The sequence below is a fragment of the Triticum urartu genome, chromosome 5 (assembly GCF_003073215.2).
Source record: "Triticum urartu cultivar G1812 chromosome 5, Tu2.1, whole genome shotgun sequence".
In the NCBI taxonomy this organism is placed as follows: Eukaryota; Viridiplantae; Streptophyta; class Magnoliopsida; order Poales; family Poaceae; genus Triticum; species Triticum urartu.
In genome coordinates, this window is record NC_053026.1 from 85,030,903 (window position 1) to 85,050,551 (window position 19,649).

The window sequence follows — 19,649 nt, forward strand, 5'->3', positions numbered from 1 at the left end:
GACCTATACTCTGGGACTCCGACCTCTCTTCTATTCGGGTTTAAATGATTTTGCTAAATCTAACATTAAGATCTCGTTATCACTTTCACCCGGAGAGCCCCTTGTTATTGATGATCGTCTGCTGCACCAGAAGACCCTGAAGATATTCTCCGCTATTAACCCGAGAACTTGTGTTCATCGCATTTACAATTTCTCTTCTACCGTCAACCCTTATGATAACTACTTGCAGTTGTCATTCGTACATTCATCCCCAGTTGGTCTTGTTATTACAAGATACCCCGAAATACTCGTCGTTGTTTCGATAATCCTTTGAGCTTAGTGCCTTGCTGTTCATTGTCACCTGAATACCCAAACGGATAATTCTCGCACTTATCGAGTATCCGCTCATCCCCAGATATTCATGCAGTTCACAAAATTCTTCGAAATACCATTCGGTCTTCCGAAAATCCTGAGCAACCTATTGCTCTTGAAATTCTTGCTTGCTTGCATTATGGTTAATCCCATAAGTATAGTAATCTTATTGGCAACCTTTGACACTATCATTTTGAGTCCATTGATTCGACAAGTTGCGAAGGCTCGCAATCCTCACTCAGATCATAGAATTCATCCTTCCAGCTCAGACGTCATTTTAAACATGGGCTGGTTCTCGACCAATCAAATTGCCATCGATTGTACCCCTAAGTCTATTCAACTTGTCCGTCCTTGATCAGAGCATTTGCTCCTGATCCCTTGATTTGAAAATCATAATTCCTTTGTTATTTAAACGTTGAATTATTCAGATGTTCTGTAAAACGATGCATTTGCATTCTTTCTTCCTCTGATTGGGTATCGATACTCACATCAGCTCCATTGTGGATCACCATATCCACTGTTGGATTATTATCCGACAATGTCCTTCATAATTAATCACCTTGTGAGTTCTTTCTCCGATACATAATGCCTTTGGTAATTTGTATCCTCTCCTGCCAACCATGCTCTGCTTTCGAGCTGGTAATATTTACTCATGAAACTTGTGGAATATATTTCTAAGATATCCCGATGGGTTGAACATTATGCCTTCCTTAATCTGTGTGAACCCGAAAACTTTTCAGCGGTCTTACTCCTCTAGTAATTCACCTGGTAGGTTTTCAAACTGAAATCGTTTTATTAGAGCTGTGAATGAAAGGTTATGCATTGAAGAAGTGGGAGTCGACCTTGGACCTTTGTGTTCATGCCCATGGACACGATGTAGATCCTATCATGGAAGCTTCTTGTAATAATAATTATTTCCTTAATATAATATCCTTTGGTATTGGTGAATTGATCCTTTGCAAGCGTGGTTCCGACCATATGTTCTTCTTAGATCCCATTTGTCGGGCAAGTTTAAGCACTTGTCTTCTGTGGATCGATACACCATTCTAACCTTTACTTTGATCTTTCGTCGAGTATTACCCCCTCTGGTATCTCGAGATTATCACGGAACTACATAACTTCTTATGCGTTCTTCATCAAGTATTACATTCTCACTGATTCCGAATTTTTTTTCTTTCACGGGCTCTGAGTTAATAAACACTCAAAGACATCGATAACTGAATCGAGTTCACACCGCGATTAAACAAATCTTGGTAACCTTCATTACTTATGAATTTGAACTCGATCACGTAAATCCTAACCTGCTCGGCTATATCATTATCGTGCCGATTTTAACTGTGCTACCTGGTCCTTAACCCCGGAGCACAACTTTCGATGATGAGCTAAGCTTACATCGATCTCCCTCATCATTCCATTTCGCCTTGAACAACAAGCTTGATTTCGAGTTTGTGTCATAACTGTGGTTCCAATAACCTCTTGCTTCATCATTCCTTTGGCTTGGTGTCATCGCTGATCAATTACATCCTCATGAAATCTCTCGACAAAATTTGTCGTGATCATCATCAACAATTGACTCCTTCCAAGGTATCAATTGAATTCATGATGAGAAATACCATCCTTGACCTCGATGATTTGTTTTATCATCTACCACTTTATTGCCTTCCGTTCAACACAAACTTGTTCGTGTTTTGTGTTATACCTTGCTATCCAACATTGGTTCTCCTTTACCTTGGAGTATTACCATCCTTTATGTCAAGAATGTCGTGAGAATTTCACCACCTCTTGATAATTCTTGATATAGGTGATACTTATCGCCATCACCATTCTTGTCTTGGTCCCCGTGTTGTTCCTAACCGGAATACCGACAAATGGACTAGTAATTTTAAAACTTCTAGCAACCTTATTGCTTTGAAGTTAATGGTCGACATCTCATTCTAGGCCATTTGTTATCGAATCACCTTCTAACATTGATTATGCTACCTAAGACCGTAGTTCGGGTGCACCTTCTACCAATGTTTAATTGTGTATGTTTTCCTCGAGCATACCTCACTATATCATTTGATCTGACAAATGTTATCTCTTTGTTCGCATAATTGTGGAAATCCATCTTTTGGAAATCCCAATGATTTGTCGCTGAGTTCATCAGCCACCTCCTCATCCTCTCCTTGGTTTACTGATGAACTCTTGTTTCGAAACTCGCTTCCATAGTTCATTTCCCGAGAATCTTACGAGGTCTTCTCGTCAATTCTTGTCGTACCTTTTTATCTCAGGCATCCTGAGTCTGAGGTATCCTGACTCCAATCAGATCTGAAACTCGGTCAGATATGATGGTTGGAATATTTTCCAAGAGTCATAACATTGGTCCTTATATGACCCGGTAAGATGATGTCATGCCTAGCACACCTGGCCGGAGGACCTATTGTTATAGTTTCCTTTTCAGCAAGGTTATCCACTCTTCCATGAGGAAATTGTAAGACTTATTCTACAAGTGATTCCTAATAGACCCTTTGTGCTTCCAAAAGTCTGATATTCACCTGTTGACCATGTCCATGCTATCTTGAAGCATGTCTGTGGTACTCCGATTTTGAACAGGAACAATTGAAGCCCAATGTTAAATGTTTCCTGCTCAATTATCCGAACACCGCTGTATGGATAATGTCATGAAAATTCTCTCCCATACCTAAAGAGTTTTCTACATTATATCATGTCATGGATATCATGATCTGCTTGTCCTTGGGTAGGATATACCCTTGAAATATGTATTTAAACACATTTTCCTTTCCATTGTTCAGTTTAAACTAATGATCACATTTTCCTCTCCATTGGTTTGTTGACCTTTCTTGTGATCTATATAATCTAAGCAGTAATAATTCATTGCTTATGTAAACACCTCGGTGTACCATTCTGTCAGCAAGACCCTGTTACTATTGTTGAAAACTTTCTGGTAACCGCCGATAGACGAGAACTCTACCTATTGGTCCGCCTCGTTCAACGAGCAGGAAAATGGTTCTCTTCGTCCCTCGCCCTTGGTACCGATGTTGTTGCCGACATAACCGCCAGACTATCCTCTGACATGCCTTGCTTTCATGATCGGGCAATACGTCACCGCCCTTCCTGCTTTTAACCCACATGGTGGGCCCATAACCCACAGTTCCTCAGGATCGAAACCTGACTCTCCTATACACCCCCCTGTTTTTAAGGTTGTTCCTCGCACCTGGCCTCGTATGTAATTCACGAGCCACCTTCCGTGTGATCCTCAATCCTGGTATTAAACACAATACTTGTTTCCGTTGCTTTGAACCCCTTTCACACTCTGTTTCAGGCAACGAACGATTGCCTACCCGCTTGAAACTTCTCATGGTACCTCCTTACTTTACTCTCGATATTTTCTTAAGTATTAGTTCGAGAGTTACTTTCCGCCACCTTCCCCGATGTTAACTACCAGATAGTCAACCTTGCAGAGGTCTGTTCTCCCGGAATATACCCACCCTTTATTCTTTCGTAAGTACGATTGAGTTCTCGAAGAAAGGAAGCCGACTTCATCATGATGACTGAAGCATAGGGATGAAGACATCAATGTTATGGATCGACCTCTTCGAGAAGAGCAACAACGATCAAGAAGAATCACTAGGATTTCGTAACCTATTCTTCCCCCTTACACACCTCTTAAATCTCGGGACGAGATTTCTTGTAGTGGAGGAGAATTGTGACGTCCGGATAATTAAGCTACAGTGATCCCACACTAATGATGCCACGTCACCTCGTTTATAGTTGCTAATCTCGAGTTAGTTCGAAACCGATTCAAATTCAAAATCAAAATCAAGCAAACAATAAAAGATTTTCAAATATTAAAACTAAAATGTTCAATAAATAGTAGATAAATCAGAGGCTATGATAAAATTGTATACAACATTATTGAAATTTGATAAGTGACTTAAACAACCTCAAACAGTGGCTGAAAACATTATTTACTAACCTTTTTATTAATAAAAAAATAAATATGAAATGATAATTACCCCAAACTAGTTTTTGGTGGTAGGATATATTGTGATGTGAATTGTGGGCCAACTCTCATATTTTACAAAACTCATATGGTGCCCAAACAATTAACCAAAACAGAAAAGGAAATAAATAAAAGAAAAGAAAATACATAACAAAAAAAAAGAAACCCCCCAGGCTAACTGGGCCTCGGCCCAGCCAGTGGCCTGCCAGGCCAGCCCACTCCCTCCCCTGGCCTATAACCCCGTGGGGGCACCGAACCCTAGCACGATCCCCACTTCCCCCCCCGCCGCTCTCCCCTTCCCCGATCGGATCGGGGCAAACCCCCCCACTCCCCTCGCTCCTCGCACTCCCCCGCTGCCCACTTTGCCGACGGCGCTCCCCGACGCCTCTCGTCGTCTCAGGCGCCGCCCCGCCATCGTCGCCTTGACCCCGTCGCGCGCCTCCCCGTCCTCGCCGCCTTCCCGATCCAGAAATGGATCAGGGCTCGACCTCAACGCCGTCCGATGCCGCCTGCCGGAGCCACCTCGCCGGAGCCTCTCCGCCTCGATCCCCGTCGCCCCGCCGCCGTTCACCATCGCCACCGCCGCCCAGCTCCCTCCTCCTCAACCCTCCATCCCAGCGCCCCCCCCACGCTCGGCTGGTTCTGGATCGGGGAGGGGCCCGATCCCGCGTCGCCCCGCACCCCCGATTCCGTCGCCCGTTGCCGCGACGGCCTCGCGTCCTCGTCCTCCTCCCCGAGCTCCGCAGGACGTCGTGCTCGTCGCACCGACGCCAACCGCCGCCGCCTGGAACCGTCGTCCTCATCCCCACCTCGCCGGACGGCCTCGACCTCCCCCGGCTTCACCGAGCCCTCCACGAGCTCCGCTGTGAGCCTCTCCGACGACCCCCACCTCCTCCCTCAATCAGGTTGTCGTCACCGCCGCGCCGCGTTTTCCCCTGCTGCTGCTCCCCTGACACCACAGCGCTCACCTGCTGCCGCGCCGTCCCGCCTCCGCCCTGCCGCCCTGTTCCGGCCGGCGCCATCGCGGCCCTTGGCCGCCGGAGCCCGTACCCGGCTCCCCCCCCATCGCCCGGGCAGGCTACGGCCTCGGGCATGGGCACCACACCCGCTGCCCGCTAGCGCCGGCGTCCGCTAAGGCCCCCTGACCCAATGACATGTGGGGCCTAGCCCCTGGAACGTTTATATATAAAAATAATAATTTATAAACAATAATAATTACATTAATTAATTAATTAAGGAATTAATTAAGTTAATTAATCATAATCAGATTAACCTAATTAACTAATTAGTTTAATTAAACAGTACTTAGATTAGTTAAACACTAATTAGGCTGAACAATCAATGACATGCGGGACCCACACATAGTTGACCGAGTCAACTGCTTAGTTGACTGCTGATGTCAGCATGATGTCATGCTGACGTCATCTTTTACTATTCTGGATAATGTTGAATTATATAATTAATTCCAAGAATTAATAAAACTTTAGAAAATCATTTTAAAATAAACCGTAACTCGGATCGAAAAACTTTGTACATGAAAGTTGCTCAGAACGACGAGGCAAATCCGGATACGTAGCCCGTTCGTCCGCCACACATCCCTAACATACCGAACTCGCAACTTTCCCCCTCCGGCTCCTCTGCCCGAAAACGCGAAACACCGGGGATACTTTCCCGGATGTTTCCCCCCTTCACCGGTACCACCTATCCCTACGTTAGGTCACCTCTAGCACAACGTATTGCCGCTTCTTGCTTTTTGTTACATTTGATTGCTCTGTTATTTATTGTGTTCCCCTTCCGTTACTTCTTTCCGGTAGACCCTGAGACCGATGCCGGTACCCCTGTGATCGACTACATCGACGACCCCTCCTTGTCTGAGCAACCAGGCAAGCCCCCCCTTTGATCACCAGATATCACCTACTCTTCTCTATACTGCTTGCATTAGAGTAGTGTAGCATGTTACTGCTTCCCGTTAATCCTATACTGATGCATAGCCTGTCCTTGCTACTACTGTTGTTACCTTACCTGCAATCCTAATGCTTAGTATAGGATGCTAGTTTTTCATCAGTGGCCCTACATCCTTGTCCGTCTGCCATGCTATACTATCGGGCCGTGATCACTCGGGAGTTGATCACGGGTATATACTATATACTTTATACATGATAAATGTGTTGACTAAAGACGGGTCGGCTTGAGGAGCACCCGCGAGTGGATCTTTGAGGCGGAGCGACAGGGCAGGTTCCGACCACCTAGGAGAGAGGTGGGCCTGGCCCTGGTCGACGTTCGCGAATACTTAACACGCTTAACGAGATCTGGATATTTAATCCGAGTCTGGCCATTTGGTCTATACGCACTAACCATCTACGCGGGAGTAGTTATGGGTATCCCGGCGTCGTGGTATCAGCCGAAGCCTTCGTGACGTCCGCGACTGAGTGGCGCGCGCCGGATTGGAACGTAAGCCTGCTCTTGTATTAAGGGGGCTAGTTCTGCTTCCGGCCGCGTACGCAACGTGCAGGTGTGCTAAGGGCGATGGGCCCAGACCCCTGTGCGCTTAGGTTTAGACCGGCGTGCTGACCTCTCTGTTGTGCCTAGGTGGGGCTGCGACGTGTTGATCTTTCGAGGCCGGGCATGACCCAGGAAAGTGTGTCCGGCCAAATGGGATCGAGCGTGTTGGGGTATGTGGTGCACCCCTGCAGGGAAGTTAACCTATTCGAATAGCCGTGATCTTCGGTAACAGGACGACTTGGAGTTGTACCTTGACCTTATGACAACTAGAACCGGATACTTAATAAAACACACCCTTCCAAGTGCCAGATACAACCGGTGGTCGCTCTCTCACAGGGCGACGAGGGGAGGATCATCGGTTAGGGTTATGCTATGCGATGCTACTTGGAGGTCTTCAGTCTACTCCCTTCTACATGCTGCAAGACGGAGGCTGCCAGAAGCGTAGTCTTCGAAAGGACTAGCTATCCCCCTCTTATTCCGGCTTTCTGCAGTTCAGTCTACATATGATAGCCTTATTCCATGTGATACCAATGCATACATATGTAGTGTAGCTCCTTGCTTGCGAGTACTTTGGATGAGTACTCACGGTTGCTTTCTCCCTCCTTTCCCCCTTTCCTTCTTCCTGGTTGTCGCAACCAGATGTTGGAGCCCAGGAGCCAGACGCCACCGTCGACGACGACCCCTACTGCACCGGAGGTGCCTACTACTACGTGATGCCCGCTGACGACGACCAGGAGTAGTGAGGAGGATCCCAGGCAGGAGGCCTGCGCCTCTTTCGATCTGTATCCCAGTTTGTGCTAGCCTTCTTAAGGCGAACTTGTTTAACTTATGTCTATACTCAGATATTGTTGCTTCCGCTGACTCGTCTATGATCGAGCTCTTGTATTTGAGCCTTCGAGGCCCCTGGCTTGTAATATGATGCTTGTATGACTTATTTTATTTGTAGAGTTGTGTTGTGATATCTTCCCGTGGGTCCCTGATCTTGATCGTACACGTTTGCGTGTATGATTAGTGTACGATTAAATCGGGGGCGTCACTCAACCTAATCTCAACCTTAGGTAGACTCGATGGGTCGAAATGATTCAAGAGTATAATCCGAGTATCGAGTATACTCCAGGGAAGGCCAATGTGATTGCTGACTTATTGAGCAGGAAGGCTTATTGCAACAGTCTGATTCTCAAGCCTTATCAACCCGAGCTTTGTGAAGCTTTCCGCAAACTTAATCTGCAAGTTGTTCCTCAAGGTTTCCTCGCCAACCTTCTAGTCTCTCCTACCTTGGAAGATCAGATTCGCCAAGCTCAGCTTCTTGATGCTATGGTGAAGAAGGTGAAGATTGGGATTGCCAAGAGTCAACCCAAGTACAAGTGCTACCGCCTTGATGACAAGGATACTCTCTTCTTCGAGGATCGTGTTGTTGTGCCCAAAGGTGACCTTCGTAAAGTGATCATGAACGAGGCTCACAATTCTCTCCTCTCCATCCACCCTGGGAGCACGAAGATGTATCAGGACCTCAAGCAGGCTTATTGGTGGACTCGAATGAAGCGCGATATTGCTCAGTTCGTGAATGAGTGTGATGTCTGCAGAAGAGTGAAGGCAGAACATCAAAGGCCAGCGGGTCTCCTCCAACCTGTTGCGATTCCAGAATGGAAGTTTGACCACATTGAGATGGACTTCGTGACTGGGTTTCCAAAGTCCAAGCGTGGCAATGATGCTATATTCGTTGTCATCGACAAACTCACTAAAGTGGATCACTTTCTGCCTATCAAAGAGTCAATCACTGCAGCTCAATTGGCGGAGCTCTATACCTCTCGGATTGTCTCTCTGCATGGTATTCCACAAGTGATCTCTTCACACCGTGGCAGCATTTTTACCTCCATGTTTTGGGATTCGTTTCAGAAGGCCATGGGCACCAACATCCGCTTCAGCACAACTTTCCATCCTCAAACTAGCGGTCAAGTCGAGCGTGTCAATCAGATTCTTGAAGATATGCTCAGGGCTTGTGTGATCTCCTTCAGCATGAAGTGGGAGGATTGTCTTCCTTATGCTGAATTCTCCTACAACAACAGTTTTCAAGCAAGTTCGGGCAAGGCCCCATTTGAAATCCTATATGGAAGGAAGTGCCGTACCCCTCTCAACTGGTCCGAAACCGGTGAACGTCAACTCTTGGGTAATGACTTAATCACAGAGGCAGAGGAAATGTGCAAAGTCATTCGAGATAACCTCAAAGCAGCCCAATCCCGCCAGAAGAGCTACTATGATAGTAAGCACCATGATTTGGCTTTCGAGATCGGAGATCATGTTTACCTCCGCGTCTCTCCAATGAAAGATACTCGTCGTTTCGGTATCAAAGGGAAGCTTGCCCCTAGATACGTGGGACCTTTCATGATTGTCAGCAAGAGAGGCGATCTCGCCTATCAACTCGAGCTTCCTTCAAACTTTGCAAATGTTCATGACGTGTTCCATGTCTCTCAGCTTCGAATGTGCTTCAAGACTCCTGACCGCACCGTCAACTTCGAGGACATTGAGCTCCAAGAAGATCTCTCTTACCGTGAGCACCCCGTTGCTATTCTTGAAGAGACGGAACGCAAGACTCGCAACAAGTCAATCAAATTCCTCAAAATCAAGTGGTCACACCATTACGACCATGAAGCTACCTGGGAACGCGAGGATCACCTCCGTTCTGAGTACCCGGCGTTCTTTCAGTCCTAGATCTCGGGACGAGATCCTTTCGTAGTGGTGGAGTGTTGTAACACCCAGGATGTGATTTACCCAATATGTACTCCAACTCTTGCCGTTTCCGGCCTTAAGTTATTTTATTTTCTTAGGTTCGGGTTTTTGTCTCCGTCTGTTGTTATCATTGTCATGCATCTCATATCATGTCATCATGTGCATTGCATTTGCACACGTGTTCATCTCATGCATTCGAGCACTTTCCCCGTTGTCCGTTTTGCATTCCGGCGCTTCGTTCTCCTCCGGTGGTCATTTCTACCTTTCTTTCGTGTGTGGGGATTAAACATTTCTGGATTGGACCGAGACTTGCCAAGCGGCCTTGGTTTACTACCGGTAGACCGCCTGTCAAGTTTCGTACCATTTGGACTTCGTTTGGTGCTCCAACGGTTAACCGAGGGACCGAAAAGGCCTCGTGTGTGTTGCAGCCCAACACCCCTCCAAGTTGGCCCAAACCCACCAAAACCCTCTCCATCATCTAGAGCGTTCGATCACGATCGCGTGGCCGAAAACCGCACCTCATTTGGACTCTCCTAGCTCCCTCTATGCCTATAAATAGAACCCCTCCGAAATCCGGATCTCCTTCTCCCCCGAAACCCTAAAATTCTTCTCCGCCGCGCCGGACATTGTCCGTCCACGCCGGACGGAGCCGCCACCGCCGCCCGCGCCAACCAGCGCCTGCCATGTGGCGCGCCGCCACCTCCTCCCGCCAAAGCCCGCGCGGCCCGGGGCAGGCCCCCGCGGCCCAGCCGCCAGCCGCCGCCCGCGCCCGGTTGCCCCGCCGCCCGGTGGCCGGAGCCCCTCGCCGCCCCGTCGCCAGCCACTTCCGCCGCCGCCGCGCCATCGACACCGGCCGCCGCGAGCCCGCCCAACGCGCCGCCTCACCGTCGTCCAAGCCCGCGCCGCCGCCGCCAAGTCGCCGCCCCGACGAGCTCGCCCACTCCGGCCTCCTCTCCCTTGACTCCGGCAAGTCCCCGGCGAACTCCGGCGAGCTCCATCCGGTCATCCTCGAGAAGCGTGCCCCCGCTACAGTGCCACCCGCGCCGGATCCAGATCTGGATCGGATCCGGTTGACCTCTTTTGCCCTAACCCTAATTTATTTGCCCTTGTTCATCATGTCGTAACTCCTCATCCGTAGTTCCGTTTTGGGCATATAGCATATCAAAATATTCTTCTCAGAGAGCACATCATTTCATCTCATTGCATCATTTTCATTTGAGTTCATATTGACGCCCGAAATGCTGTTAGAAGAGTGCTATTTGAGATATGTGTCAGATCTGCTGCTCCAATTAGTTATTTGTCATTTTTGCCATGGTTATTGTGTGCATGATATGCCCCTGAGCTCTACATATGTTTTGTTAAGGGTTTTTCCATCTTTCCAGAGGTGCAACCCATGTATTTTTGTGATGTGTGTGGTTACTAGCATAAGCTTGCAAAGTGAGGCACTTGGTAATGCTGATTTCAGCGACTTAGCATTTCCACTAAGTCCTTGATCTGTTTATCTCATATGGCCATATGTTCATGTTGTTTCCTAGTGATCCGTGCCTCTTTGGAGGATGATCAGTAAGGATGTTTTGTTAATCTTGTAGTGCTCTATTCATCCATGTCTTTGTTTGCAATTATGAGTCAATCGATCTCTACTTTTGCTATTCCGTGAATCTGGGCAGATTGTTTACTTGTTAGCGATTTTGCCGAGGATGTTGTAGTTGATCCGTGCGTGTTATTTTATTGTTCTTGCCATGTCTAGCTTGTATTTTGTGTATTCTTGATGGGTGTATGCTTAGATTGTCATGACATGCTCTGTAGTGAGTGCATCGAGCTCGTAAACATGCCCACTTGATATCTGTTTCAGCATGCTCCAGTTTTCACTAAGTCTGAGAACTGATTATGTTTTTTCCATGTTCACATGCTTGCAAATGTATTTTCTGATCCCTTTTGGCTCAAGGTCACTAAGGGACTTTTGTTAAGATCTTTGAGTAGCTCCATGCCATGCTTTCATTTGCCATGTTCAGGTCCTGTGGCATATAGTTTTCATGCTCCGAAGTGTGCTATCTGATCTGAAATTCCAGACAAGTGTTAATTTCACCAAGTCTGAGATCTTTTTGTCAAATGCATTTTTGCCATGCTTGTTTGAACCTGTTAATGGATGAATTGGCCGTAGCTCAGTGCTAGACTTTTGTTAAGCATCTTGAATGCATCCCTGCCATGTATTTTGTTGTCATTTTTGGGTGCTGTAGCATGTTCATCTTGTTGCATTTAGATGGCTACTTGCTGTAAATCGCAGATCGTGGTCATATTTGAATTGCTTGCCATTTCCAAACCGTAACTCCGATTCCGGCGTTCTTTATATCGTTTTCAAGAGATTTCATCTCATCTTTCCAGTGGCACACTTGGTTTTCCAAGTTGAGGCCAGGTTCATGCATTCCTTGTCAAATCTTGCATATGCATCCCGCATCGCATCCCGCATAGCATACCACCCTTACATCATATTGTTTGAGCTTTGCACGTGGTTGATTGTGTTCCGTTTGATTGTTTGTCTTGTTTGGGTAGATCCGGGAGACGAGTTCGCTAACGAGGAGCCCGTTGAGTTTGCTTTCGAGGATCCAGTCAACTCTGACAACTTTGCAGGCAAGATGATCATACCCTCGAAATCACTACTATCTTTGCTATGCTAGATGCTCGCTCTTTTGCTATGCCTATGCTATGATACCTACCACTTGCTTATCATGCCTCCCAAATTGCCATGTAAAACCTCTAACCCTCCATGTCCTAGCAAACCGTTGATTGGCTATGTTACCGCTTTGCTCAGCCCCTCTTATAGCGTTGCTAGTTGCAGGTGAAGTTTGGAGACCGTTCCTTGTTGGAACATTATTTTACTTGTTGGGATATCATTATATTGCCATGTTATCTTAATGCATCTATATACTTGGTAAAGGGTGGAAGGCTCGGCCTCTCGCCTAGTGTTTTGTTCCACTCTTGCCGCCCTAGTTTCCATCATATCGGTGTTATGTTCCCGGATTTTGCGTTCCTTACGCGGTTGGGTTATAATGGGAACCCCTTGACAGTCCTCCAGCAATGCCCAACCTTGGTTTTACCATTTGCCACCTAGCCTTTTCCCTTGGGTTTTGCAGACTCAAAGGTCATCTTATTTTAAACCCCCGGGCCAGTGCTCCTCTGAGCGTTGGTACAACCTAGAGCACCGTGTGGGGCCGTCCCTTGGCAACTTGGGTTACGTTGGCTCCTGTACGCTTAGCTTATCCGGTGTGCCTTGAGAACGAGATATGTGCAGCTCCTATCGGGATTTGTCGGCATAGCGGGTGGTGTTGCTGGACTTGTTTTACCATTGTCGGAGTTGTCTTGTAGAACCGGGATACCGAGCCTGATCGAAATGTATCGGGAGGAGGTCTATTCCTTCGTTCACCGTGAGAGCTTGTCATGGGCTAAGTTGGGACTCCCCTGCAGGGATTTGAACTTTCGAAAGCCGTGCCCGCGGTTATGGGCAGATGGGAATTTGTTAATGTCTGGTTGTAGACAACTTGAACCTTAACTTAATTAAAATGAATCAACTGTGTGAGTTACCGTGATGGTCTCTTCTCGGCGGAGTCCGGGAAGTGAACACGGTGTTGGAGTAATGTTTGCGCAGGTTGTTCTCTAGATTCTCGTTCGCGTTTTGCCTCCTCTTCTCGCTCTCTTTTGCAAACAGGATAGCCACCATATATGCTAGTCGCTTGCTGCAGCTCCACATATTTACCTTGCCTTTCCTATTAAGCTTAAATAGTCTTGACCGCGAGGGTGCGAGATTGCTGAGTCCCTGTGGCTCACAGTTTACTTCCAAAACCAGATGCAGGGCCTGATGATTCCGCTCCAGGTGACGCGCTTGAGCTCAAGTGGGAGTTCGACGAGGACTCTCAATGATACTACGTGTCTTTCCCTGATGATCAGTAGTGGTGCCCAGTTGGGGTGATCGGGACCGTGTCGCATGTTGGGTTATCTTTTATTTTGGTGCCGTAGTCGGGCCATGAGTGTTTGAATTTTGTAATGTTCTTTATGTACTTGATTGACGTGGCAAGTGTAAGCCAACTATGTTATCTCCCCTTTTATTATCTATATTACATGGGATGTTGTGAAGATTGCCTAACTTGCGACATATGCCTTCAATGCGATTATGTCTCTAAGTCATGCCTCGACACGTGGGAGCTCTAGTCGCATCGAGGGTGTTACACCCATCCTCGTGGGCCCCTCACAGCTCATCCAACCTACTTCTTTCGCCTATATATACTCTTATACCATGAAACCTTCGAGGAGAGCCACGAAACACCTTTTCCACCGGCACAACCTTCTGTACCCGTGAGATCCCATCTTGGGGCCTTTTCCGGCACTCCGCCGGAGGGGGATTCAATCACGGAGGGCTTCTACATCAACACCATAGCCTCTCCGATGATGTGTGAGTAGTTTACCACAGACCTTCAGGTCCATAGTTATTATCTAGATGGCTTCTTCTCTCTCTTTGGATCTCAATACAAAGTTCTCCTCGATCTTCTTGGAAATCTATTTGATGTAACTCTTTTTGCGGTGTGTTTGCCGAGATCCGATGAATTATGGGTTTATGAACTTGATTATCTATGAATATTATTTGATCCTTCTCTGAATTCTTATATGCATGATTTGATATCTTTGCAAGTCTCTTTGAATTATCAGTTTGGTTTGGCCTTCTAGATTGATCTTTCTTGCAATGGGAGAAGTGCTTAGCTTTGGGTTCAATCTTGCGGTGCTCGATCCTAGTGACAGAAAGGGAAATGACACGTATTGTATTGTTGCCATCAAGGATAAAAAGATGGGGTTTATATCATATTGCTTGAGTTTATCCCTCTACATCATGTCATCTTGCCTAATGCGTTACTCCGTTCTTATGAACTTAATACTCTAGATGCATGCTGGATAGCGGTCGATGTGTGGAGTAATAGTAGTAGATGCAGAATCGTTTCGGTCTACTTGTCACGGACGTGATGCCTATATTCATGATCATTGCCTTAGATATCATCATAACTATGTGCTTTTCTATCAATTGCTCGACAGTAATTTGTTCACACACCGTAATACATGCTATCTTGAGAGAAGCCACTAGTGAACCTATGGCCCCCGGGTCTACTTTACATCATATAAGTTTCCAATCTACAATTCTAGTTTACTATTTATTTAGCAATATTTATTTTCCAATCTATACCATAAAAATACCAAAAATATTTATCTTATTATCTTTATCAGATCTCACTTTTGCAAGTGGCGGTGAGGGGATTGACAACCCCTTTATCATGTTGGTTGCGAGGTTCTTGTTTGTTTGTGTAAGGTACTAGGAGACTTGCGTGTAGTCTCTGAAGGAAATATGCCCTAGAGGCAATAATAAAGTTGTTATTTATATTTCCTTATATAATGATAAATGTTTATAATTCATGCTAGAATTTTATTAACCAGAAACTTAGTACATGTGTTAATACATAGACAAACAGAGTGTCACTAGTTTGCCTCTACTTGACTAGCTCGTTGAATCAATGATGGTTTTGTTTCCTAACCATAGACATGATTTGTCATTTGATTAACGAGATCACATCATTAGAGAATGATGTGATTGAGTTGACCCATCCGTTAGCTTAGCACGATGATCGTTTAGTTTGTTGCTATCGCTTTCTCCATAACTTATACATGTTCCTATGACTATGAGATCGTGCAACTCCCGAATACTGGGGGAACACTTTGTGTGCTACCAAACGTCACAACGTAACTGGGTGATTATAAAGGTGCTCTACAGGTGTCTCCGATGGTGTTTGTTGAGTTGGCATAGATCGAGATTAGGATTTGTCACTCCGATTTTCGGAGAGGTATCTCTAGGCCCTCTCGGTAATGTACATCACTATAAGCCTTGCAAGCAATGTAGATAATGAGTTAGTTACGGGATGTAGCATTACGGAACGAGTAAAGAGACTTGCCGGTAACGAGATTGAACTTGGTATTGAGATACCGATGATCGAATCTCGGGCAAGTAACATACCGATGACAAAGGGAACAACGTATGTTGTTATGTGGTTTGACCGATAAAGATCTTCGTAGAATATGTAGGAGGTAATATGAGCATCCAGGTTCCGCTATTGGTAATTGACCGGAGAAGTGTCTCGGTCATGTCTACATAGTTCTCGAACCTGTAGGGTCCGCACGCTTAACGTTCGATGACGATCGGTATTATGAGTTTATGTGTTTTGATGTACCGAAGATAGTTCGGACTCCCTGATGTGATCACGGACATGACGAGGAGTCTCGAAATGGTTGAGAAATAAAGATTGATATATTGGACGACTATATTCGGACACTGAATGAGTTCCGGGGGTCACCGGATATTTATCGGAGTGCCGGGGGGTTATCAAAACCCCCCGGGGGAACTAATGGGCCAACGTGGGCCTTGTGGGAGAGAGAGGAGAGGGCCTAGGGCTGGCCGCGCCCCCCCTTGGGATTCCGAATTGGACATGGAGGGGGCGGCGCCCCCTCTTTCCTCCCTCTCTCCCTCTCCTTCCTTCCTCCTTCCCCCTTCCTAGTTGGAATAGGAAAAGGGGAGTCCTACTCCTACTAGGAGGAGGACTCCCGTTCTCCTTGGCACGCCCCAAGGCCGGCCGGCCTCCCCCTTTCTCCTTTATATACGGGGGCAGGGGGGCACCCTAGAAGACACTGTAAGTGCATCTAGTGCCACCCCTAGTTGGTTTTGGAGTATTGACGGCAAACCTAGTTGAGGGACTAATGTGTTTGTGAGAATTGCAGGAAAACACAGGTAGAAGTCCCTCATTGATTCGGTTTTACTACCAGAGATGACCCCTAAAAATGTATGAAGACATTGAAGACAAAGGTGGTATATGAAGATATTCACATTGAAGACTATGACAAAAGAAGACACGTTATGAAGCCTATGGAGCTCGAAGACTTAGATCTTTCGTAGTTCCTTTTATTTTGTGTTGAGTCATAGGAACCACCGTACTGTTAAGTGGGGTCCAGGAGAACCAGTCAGAATGACTGAAGTGCTGCCTAAATTAAAAGCCTATGTCTTCGAGTGAAGACAATGAGAGCGAATCTTGTCCAGAGCCGGACAAGTCAGCTTTGCTTGTAGCCCAAGTAAAGTTGCCATGAGAATTCGAAATCTGACCGTTGAGACACGTGTCAGTTCCTTAGTGACCCAGGGTCATTTCGGACAAATCAGGTCGGGTTGCCAAGTGGCTATAAATAGCCCACCCCCACAACCATAAACGGTTGGCTGCTCAGATTTCAGTACACGGCTTTTGTCGTTTGAGAGCAACCCACCTCGAAGCCTTTGAGAGAAAATTTCCAGTGAGGAGAAAAGCCCTAACCACCCAGAGCCAGAGTAAGTTGGGCATCACTTAAGTCTTCTTGTCTGTGTGATCTGAAGACTTATTACACTTGGGGACTGTGAATCCTCCAGACGGTTAGGCGTCGCGTTCAGAGCATCCAAGAGACATTGTGGATTGCCATTGAACGAAGTATGTGAAGGTTTGGGAGTCTACCTTGAAGACTTACCAGAGTGATTGAGCGAGGACTAAGTGACCTTAGCTCAAGGAGAATACGGTGAGGACTTGGTGTCCTGAACTGTGTGTTCAGGACTGGGTGTCCGGGACTGTGTGTCCTAAGGTTTAAATACCTAGCCGCTCCAACCAGACGTACAGTTGTCACAGCAACTGGAACTGGTCCAACATATCATTGTCTTCTACGAGTCACTGGTTTCATCTTCACTTCCTCTTCTTACTGTTACACATTGTGAAGCCATTGCATGCTTGCTTTATCTTTAGTCTTCACAACGTGAATGTATGAACTGTTTGGCTTCATAACTTCTTCCTACCTGATCCTTATTACACTACAGTAGTTTGTCATTGTGCTTTCACTCTACTAAATACATGACCATGGCTGGCCCAGTGTAATCTAACTTCCGCTGCAAAGTAATAGGCATAATCTTCGCTGTTTGTCTTCATAACTCTCACGTTTTGAAGACTTTTGTAAAAATCGCCTATTCACCCCCCTCTAGTCGATATAACGCACTTTCAATTGGTATCAGAGCAAGGTGCTCCCTTGTTCTGTGTGATTTGGTTTAACCACCTGGAGTTTTAGCTATGTCGACTGCAGGGATAATCAAAGTCTCCGCTGCGTGCCCCGTCTTTGATGGAACTGAATATCCCTACTGGATGAATAAGATGCGTATGCATCTTGAAGCCATTGACGTCGACCTATGGTATGTCGTCGAGAACGGCGTTCCCAAGGTTGGAGAAGGTGTCACTGCTACTGATGTCAAGAAATTCGTTCAACTGGACTCTACTGCCAAGAACATCATCTGTGGTCATCTGACCAAAGGACAGTATGGCCGTGTGAGTGCTTTGAAGACATCCAAGCTGGTTTGGGACTGGCTCTCCAAGGTCAATGAAGGCATCTCAACTCAGAGAGATCAAAGAATCAGTGTCCTTCGCAATCTCTTCAACCGCTTCAAGCGAAATGACAATGAGAATGTCCAGCACACATTTGACCGGCTCACTGACATCACAAATGAGCTTCAAGCCCTCGGCGCCACTGAGATCACCAAACATGAAATCGTCAAGACGCTGCTGAGATCACTTGATAGTTCGTTTGACATCCTGGCCCTGATGATTCAAGAACGTCCTGATTTCAAAACACTCGATCCATCTGACATACTTGAGAGGCTCAACACACATGAGTTTCAGCTTTCTGAGAAAAGAGATATCTACGGTCCAAACTATGGGCGAACTCGTGCCTTGAAGGCTAAAGCTGTTTCCTCATCTGAAGAAGAATCTGACAGCAGTTCTGATGATCCTGAAGACATTGGAAGGGAACTTGCAATGCTAGTGAAGAAGTTCCAAAAATTCACCAAGAAGAAAGGCTTCAGAAAATCTTCACGATCAAGCTCAAGGAATGATGAAGCTTCTGCTCATGACTACAAGAAGAAAACATGTCACAAGTGCAAGAAAACTGGACACTTCATCTCTGAATGTCCACAGTGGGACAATGAGAACAGAAGGAAGAAGAAGAGCAAGGAATATGATTCTGACGACAAGAAGAATAAGAAATACTCAAAGTCTTCTTCCAAGTCTTCATCAAAGTCTTCATCACACAAGAAGAGCTCATCTGGCAAGGCACGTGCGTTCGTTGGAAAGGAGATGGATTCAGAGGAGGAGTCCGCATCTGAGGAGCCAGAGGTGGAGTCTGAGGAGGAGTCTGATTCTGGGATTGTGAGTCTGGCTACAGCATACGTCGCCAAGTCCATCTTCAACACTGAAGACAATGACTGCATCGCCGACACCGACGCAAATGACAAGAACGACTCCACTCCTACCTACTGCTTCATGGCACGCGGTGCCAAGGTAAACACACGCACTACTCGCTATCAAACATCTAGTGACGATGACTCTGACTATGATTCAAAACCCAGCTACAAAACACTTGCTAAAATTGCAACTGAACAACAGAAAGCTATGGAACATATTCAAAAACTGTTAGACAGAAGCGATGATCTGTTGGGTGCTGAAATGACTCGATCTGAATCCTTAATTGAAGACATAAAAAACCTTCACGTTAAGTATCAGGAACTTGAAGATCGTCTTGATACTCTCTCAACAACTCATGAAAAGCTTTCCTATGATTATCTTCAAAGGAAGCAAGAACTTGAGAAATTGAGAGCGGCTCATGAAGATCTTCAAAAGGAAAACGAGTCACTTCGCGCCGAACAGATCAGTCCCGCTCAGGAAGGATTTGAACCACCATGTCTTAAATGCATTGAGCGTGATAATGCTACTTCTGTTGCTGAATGTTCCACTGCTACTACTGTTGCAATATCCTCAACTGTTGATGTGGTAACTAACCCCTCTGCTGAGGATACCACTGCTATTGCCGATGAGAATGCTAGGTTGAAGACATTGCTTGAAACAGGGATGTACAAAAGTCTTAAAGGACATCAGACATTATGTGATGTCCTCAAGAAGCAGATTCTGAACCGAAACCCTAGGAAAGA